This window comes from Serinus canaria, chromosome 1, assembly GCF_022539315.1.
Source record: "Serinus canaria isolate serCan28SL12 chromosome 1, serCan2020, whole genome shotgun sequence".
NCBI lineage: Eukaryota > Metazoa > Chordata > Aves > Passeriformes > Fringillidae > Serinus > Serinus canaria.
Window position 1 is genome coordinate 108,161,086 of NC_066313.1, and position 7,760 is coordinate 108,168,845.

The window sequence follows — 7,760 nt, forward strand, 5'->3', positions numbered from 1 at the left end:
CTGTGGTTAAAGTAGCTCAAGTAATAACAATACTGAAAGAATGAATGGGATTGCTCTCTTGGACTTGACCCTACACCCAGCTCCTCTGACCAGATCAAAACATCTTCTAGCCTGGGTTCAAATGGACATTTAGAACAACTCAACCATAAAAGGGAAATGAATGAATTGTTTAAGAAACTAGTGAAATTAGAAAGCCAAAATGTTTCTGCTCTTCAGGTGAAAGAAATTGAAGCAGGCAGCAAAGTCCAGTAGAGGAGCAGGAAAGGGGATGGAATGGGAGCATGATGTGATCCAGGGAGGCAGGAGCATCCAAGGGCTTCAGCTGGGCACCTTGGAATGGTGGCGCTGGAAGGGGACTTGGCCACTGAGCACACTGGCACCATGTAAATCAGCAGAGAGGCAAAAACCTGCAAGCACCTGCTCTGAGCTGGAAGATTTCTGCAGTTTCTTACTCATTATTATAAGAGACACAGAGCTGCTTTTCTAAATATAGAAAAACATACAGTAGAAATTACTACAAAGCACTCTCGATTACTTGGGTATAAATAAAGCAAGTCATGTTCCACTTTTTAGTGCAAATGCTATTTAAAGCATCAGAGCCTGTGCTAATTTTCACAGTTACACAACATGCTACTGTTCCATCGAGTCAATAGGACTTTGGAAGTGAAAATGAGAAAAGGTCTCAATCACAGCAAAATATTAAATGGCTACAGGCAACTGTTGTGAAATCAGAAAAAGTACATTTATACTACACACAAAACTGAGCTTTTTTATTATGATAGTCAAAGAAAATAAGTGCAAATAGATCCTTTGGAAGACAGGGGAAATAATTAATATTTACACTGTAGTTAGGCTGTTTAAGTCTAAAGTATTAAGTACAATTCTTCAATGTCTTAGGCCGGCATTTGATTGATCTTGCTACTGTAAGACATTCTGGTTTCTAAGCTACCAAACCCCTTTTGTTGCTGTTGTTGTTGTTGTTGTTTTGGTTTGGGGGGATTTTTTGTTAACTTCCATTTATTTTTATTTGGGAAAGAACCAAATTTTGCAGCACTCTGGGCATTATATCAATTTCTTTCATAGTGATCCTATAGCAAGCTCTATACTAATGACGTCTGAATTAAAAACAACAGAGCAAAAGATTTTTCACTCATAACCTCCCAGCAGAAAAATAGATCAATAATCCAGAATTACTTGTCTCTTTCATAATTCCCTATATAAAATAACTACTTTATGCTTGATGTAAGAATAAGATGACAAATCCTGGCTTTTCTTGAAAGCAGCTGTTTGCTAAATCCATCTTCAACTCAGTGCAAATGAATATGTCATCTGTAAAGGTCCCTCATTTTTTTAGGATAATTCATCACAGTGATTAGGCACTTCCTGAAGCAAGACGTTATCGACTCCTGGTTTGGAAGAGTTAATTCACTGCACTGCAAACTGATGTGAAATGAAAGAGTTGCTGGGAAAGAAAGTTTTGGCTTTGATATGGAAAATGAGCAGAATAAAACTGAGACATCAAATAGAGCTTTTTATAGAAAACACTCTGTAAAGCTGAATCAGAATCACAGAATCAATTAGGTTGGAAAAGACCTCTGAGATAATCGAGTCCAACCTGTGACCAGTCACCACCGTGTCACCCAGCCCAGGGCACAGAGTGCCACGTCCAGTTTTTCCTTGAACACCTCCAGGAATGGTGACTCCACCTCCAACCTGGGCAGCCCATTCTGCTGTCTAATCACCCCTTCTGTGAAAAAATTCTTCCTAATGTCCAACCTAAACCTCCCCTGGCACAACTGTGTCCTCTCATCCTGTTGCTATTTACCTGGGAGAAGAGACCAAACCCTGGCTAGAGCCTCCTGCCAGGGAATTGTAGAGAGGGATGAGGTACCCCCTGAGCCTCATTTTCTTGTGCTCCAGGCCCATTTCCAGCTCTAGTTCTATTCTCTGGACACACTCCAGCACCTCAGTGTCCTTCCTGAATTGAGGGCCCAGAACAGGATTTGAGGTGTGGCCTCACCAGTGCCCAGTACAGGGGACAATCATGGCCTTGGTCCTGCTGGCCACACTATTGGTGATACAGGCCAGGTGCCCCTGGCCTCCTTGGCCACCTGGACACACCTGGCAGAAGTTCTGCTCCAGTGTCCCTGGGCACTCCCAGCGCTCTGGTCACCAGGAGCACTGACTGATCTCCTTGGCATTTCTTACACTCGCTCCAGCTGAGCAGCTCTGCAGCATCGGTGTGGGAAATAGTAAAGGTAAGAAGAAAATTCCTGTTTGTGAAAAACCCCAATACACATCAACACCACCAAATGTTACTGCTGAGCCCTGTTCCTTGCCTTGCGTCCAGTAAATCCTCAGCACACATCTTTGTACACAGGCAGGGCTGCATCCCACAGGCCCTGGGGTAGCAAACAGAATGCAGCTCTGACTGGAAACAATGACTGATTAAAAGTGCTGCCACTTCCTCCTGGAGGTAAAGGGGTAAGCTCAGCCTCCAGACATTTTTTTTCTGGCAGATTTGGATTTCCAGAGATTGAAACTCTTGTAGTCAATCTCCCCATATATACAGCCTTTAAAGTGAACTGAAATAGATGGCAGAACTGAAAAAAGAGACTGACACAGTAAATCACAATGATTTATGAGCATTTAGGTATATGGGAAAATTTACTCATTCCCATTTATTTAAAAATAAATACATTACTTATTTATAGTCTTCATTCTCATGCAGCAGAGAGTGCTTTGGGGTTTTCTTGACAAATTGAAGTCATTGGATTTTACCAATTACAGGGTCAAATTCCTCTATCCTTTGCATGGCTGTATATGCAGTTTCAGAAGGATGAAGTACAGATTTTAGATATTAAAGCCCTATTTTATTAGTCATCCTAATACATCCAACCAATACAAAATGAATCACTGATTTTTCCACGTCTCTTCCTATTTAGTTAAAATGTTCAAAGGAATGCTTTATGCTGCCATGTAGACATCAGTAACGAAATGTTTGCTAATAATTAGCCTGAATCTTATATTTTAAAATTTCATATATATCCTTTCATTTTATTTAATGATTTGCCCTCTAGATCCCTTCCTGATGCAGTAAGGCTTGCTTAGCTTATATATTTCAATTGTACATCAGTCTGCAATATTTAAAGCAGCAGAAACATGAAGCATGCAGAAGAATATGGCAAATTTTGGGAATGGGATAACCAGGAAGCACAATAAAAAAGATCAATATTCTCTTCTTTTGCTGACAGTTTTAGTCCCTGAAACTGTAAACACATAATGTCAAACCTTGGGATCCAAAGCTTAGGGAGCTTATTAACTCCATGCCACTCCTCCAGAAACTGCTAATTAGGATAATCAGTAACAATTTCATGCTTGGGTGTTTTTTTGAAACATCTTTCTCATTAAATCATGACTTTTAACCTCCTTACCAGTTTTCTGATCTTTTCTAAATCCTCTAGTTATTTTTCTGCCATTGAGATGAAACTGAAATTGGTATTTCAAATGTGATCACAAAAGTGAAAACGAGGCAATACAGGCTGGTCTCGGGGTCATCTCTGCTGCTCATTGGTTTGGGTTGGGTTTTTTGGGTGGTTTTTCTTTGGTTGTTTTTTTTTTTTTTTTTTTTTGGTTGGTTGGAGTTTTTTTGTGTACATTTGTCTGGTGCTGCTTCCAGGTTTCATCCAACATTTCTGTCATCCAGGCTTGTCCCTCCCCTGGAGCAGCTCTGTCCTGGATCACATCACCTTAGCAGGACCCAGTCACACCTGGCCAGGAGTGCTGCCATTTCTTCTTTTCAGTCTGCATTTGCATCATTGCATTCCTCTGGTGTTTGCATGTTAGAATTCATGTTAATTCTGGTAATTCATGATAATAATCAGCTTCCTTCCTTATTTCCTAAATAACTTATCAGTTTCCTCCTTTTGAAATAATTACAGAAGTAGCTGGGCAAAGGGTGCACGGCTGGGAATACAAATTCTATGCAAAACTATCAATTAAATAAGTCTGAACTGCAAAAGTCCACAGAAAGTCTGCAGGCAGACAGTCCAACTTAATAAAGCGGCAAAAGAACATTTCAACTGCCAAAACTCCTCCATAAACCTTGGATGGAAATATAATTTGGAATTACAGACATGTACTATAAAGAGAAAATACCACAGAGTGTGTTATTATAATAGGAAGGAAACAATAAAGAATTTATTAAAATTCTTGAGATAAAGAAATTTCAGAGTCAGAACTCCAGTTCTGGTCTTCACCCTGCAAAGTCTGTTTTGTATTACTTAGCTGAGAATGGAGAATGAATTTACTCTGTTTTAATTAAATAATCCACAAGCATTTAGGACCATTATTAATTTACATTTGGCTGAAAGTAACAGTGAGATTTTGAAACCTCTGAAAACAAATTAAGGATAGATGGTTCATATATTTGTATGATTACTTTGATTTATAGGGATAAAACCAGCGTTTTCACAAATTGTAGGAAGGTCTTTACCTTTGCACAGGTCATTAATTTTTTTTTTATTTTTTGGTATTTGATTTTGCAAATTTGGATGTGGCACAAAAAATTAACAAGACTCATGAACAGAAAGGCCTGACTATTTTACTAGACATAGTAGCAAAAGAAAAACAAATAGTTTCATAGAGGATCCTGTAAATGTTTATTTGCAGGCCTGATAACAATCAAGAAATGGATAAAATGTTAAAAGAATCTGAATTGTTGACTAGTAACAATAGAAATGCTTGGGGGTTTTGGGCTGCACTGATATGTTGGGCCTGTTGGTGATCCCCAGCCCTGCCTGAAACCTTCTGCACTGCCAGTGCTCATCTGAACAGCAGCCAGTCAGGTAACAACTGCTTCAAGTTCATCCCAGTGTTCCTCCTAATCCTGCTCAAGGTTTTATGCTTGTAACACAATTTGCTTTAGCCTTTTCCAGCTACATTTCTACTGGGAAGATGTAATAATATGCCTTTACATTTTCTCCACAAGACTTATCCTGTTTGTTTTGGTTTTCATGGAATAAAATACCTTAGTGGTGCCTTCTGCTTTCTTGTTGTATTTAATTAAAATCCCATGGATGCTGATTCACACCTTGGAGCCTGCACTTTGTGAACAGCAGCTGACACTGTTTGCCCTACTAATTATCACAAGGATTGTTTCTTTCCTGTGATTCTCTTCAGGTGGATCAGCAAACTGTTCTTGTTTTCTGCACTGCCCTGTGATCACAGAACCACAGGGTACTTTGGGTTGGAAGGGACCTTAGAGACCATCCAGTTCCAAATCACTGCCATGAGCAGGGATGCCTTCCATCCCAGGTTGCTCAGAGCTCTGTCCAACCTAGCCTTGAACATTTTCAGGGATGGGGCACCCACAGCTTCCCTGTGGCAGTGCCTCACTGCCCTCACAGTAAAGAATTTCTTCCTAAATACACTCTTTTTCAGTTTGAAGCCATTCCCCCCATCCTGTCACTCCAGGCCCTTGTAAAAGCCCCTCTCCAGCTCTCCTGTAGGTTCTCCTTAGGCACTGGAAGGGCTTTAAGGTCTCCCTGGAGTCTTCTCCAGGCTGAACGGGCCCTGCTCTCTAAGCCCCTGTCATAGCAGAGGTGCTCCAGCCCTCTGGCCAGCTCCATGACCCTCCTCTGGACACTTTCCAATGGGTCCACGTCTTTCTTGTGCTGGAGGGCCCAGACCTGGATCACTAATCCTGCAGGAGAGATGCACCAGAAATATGGCCATGGGTGGAAGCAACACCAGGACTTCCCCTTTAGGCAAAGGCCAGGTTTTAGATCACGTTCAGCAGGCTTCCCCTGTCCTCTGACAGCAGATTCCTGATCCCTTTGACATTAGATGGAAGTGCTTCACTGATTTCAGTACAACCAGAACTTGTCTCTGACCAAAACAAAGGGGAAAAAATTCCAAATAACTTGAAGACAAATGTACAAAACACCACTTCAGTTTTGACACATCACTATGATGCACAGTTAGGTCACTAATAAAATATTTAACCTCTCAGTACTCCTATTTGAAAACCACCACCACCTGAATTTGGAAAGTTCTACCTGCTGAACTGGGATACAGCAGTGCAAGCATGATTTATCATCTCATTGGCAATGTAGAGGAACAGAGCATTTTTCAGTAACTGCTGTTTATACATGACATTACATGGCATGTCATAAATGCGCAGTTCCCAAATATTTCTGTTTACAAGCTGCCACATGGAGAAGCCAACTGGCATCTTGTTTAGATACTGATTTCTGACACGTGCTTTGTATACAGAAAAACCTGATTTATGAAATGTGAGATGGAAACTTGACAGGTTTTTTCAATACATACAAAAATAATTGACAGCACATAAATCACAACAACATCCAGAATGCACTTCTAAAAGCTTGAACTGCTTATTTTAAAATTTGGCTTTGATTTTGCAAAAATACTGTAATTTTTTAGCTGAATTGGGCTCAAATTTCTTATAATTTATACAAAAGGTTCTAATAGACTGGATGCTTTATTGACAAAAGGGCTGAATCCAAGTCTGTGGCAGTAAGACTCTGAGCAAAATATGAGTGAGAAGACAGAAGGGAAGGCTAAAGGCAACAGCCCTTCAATCCCTAACTTAGACACCAGATCTTGTATAAGTATTTTAAAACATATTAAGTATGGCCTAATACAATGGCTAAAGTTTGTGTAGCTTGTCCTCAACTGACCTGGGTGGAGCTGTGCTAATTTACTAAGAAATGGTAGACAATTTTTTTAAAAAGACAAAACTATTGTTATTCTGTATGGGATAACTGTACACCTTTTAAATAGTGTATTTTCTCAAGTGAAAAGTTTCAATAAAAAAGGATCAAAACCTTTTTCTTCCTCCTTGGTTTTGGTTTTCTTTCCTTTCCTCCTTTTATCCTCAGCCTTCTTTCCCTCTCTTCTGTTTTGCTTCAGGAAAAAGAATGCAGAAAAACAAATAAGAGAGGTAAATAAAGATTAATATGGCAAGAGTTTGTAATTTTTCAGTTCCACTGAAGACAAATGAAAATGATAAAAGAAGGAAGTTCCACAATAATTTGTTGTCTTTCGACTAAAAGTGACAATGGAATAAAAGGTTGATATAGATCAGGTAAGGTGTAACAATCTACAATGGGGTCCTAGACATTTTATTTTGTAAGTTCTAAAAGTGACCCAGAACGCATGAAGCTCAGAAAATAATTTCATTCCCTGGATCTCATGAATTAGTCTGTCTGAAAAGGGAGAATATCTCCTGCATTATGGAAAGCACAGGAAAAAAGCCTCTGGAAAAAGCAGCTCTCAGAGCACCACGAGCAGCATCAACCATCAAGGGAGGATTCCAGTGAGCCTTGGTGGGCTAATTAGACAGGGCAGAGTTAAGAGGACCTTGAAAGCTGAGATTGCCCATGCTGCAAAGACCTTTCTTTAAGGGCTGGATAATCTGAATAAAGTTGCCAATTTTCCTCCATGACGTGGTCTTGCTTATTCCTCAAAAATCCTGACTTTTATTGTCATCACTGCCAACAGCAGCAAGCAGGGTAACAATTTACTATTTGTTAATTACACAATAAAATGCATGAAAAAATCCTTGTTTTCTTTCCAAGAAGCCAAAATCCTAACTTAAATTTTATGTGTAAGTCAATATGAGACACAAATTATGGCAGATGAAAGGCACACACACTGTGTAGCCTCAGACTGACACCACCCAACAGCATCACACAAAACCTGGAATTCAGTCCTCTGGGCACTCTGGGAATGAT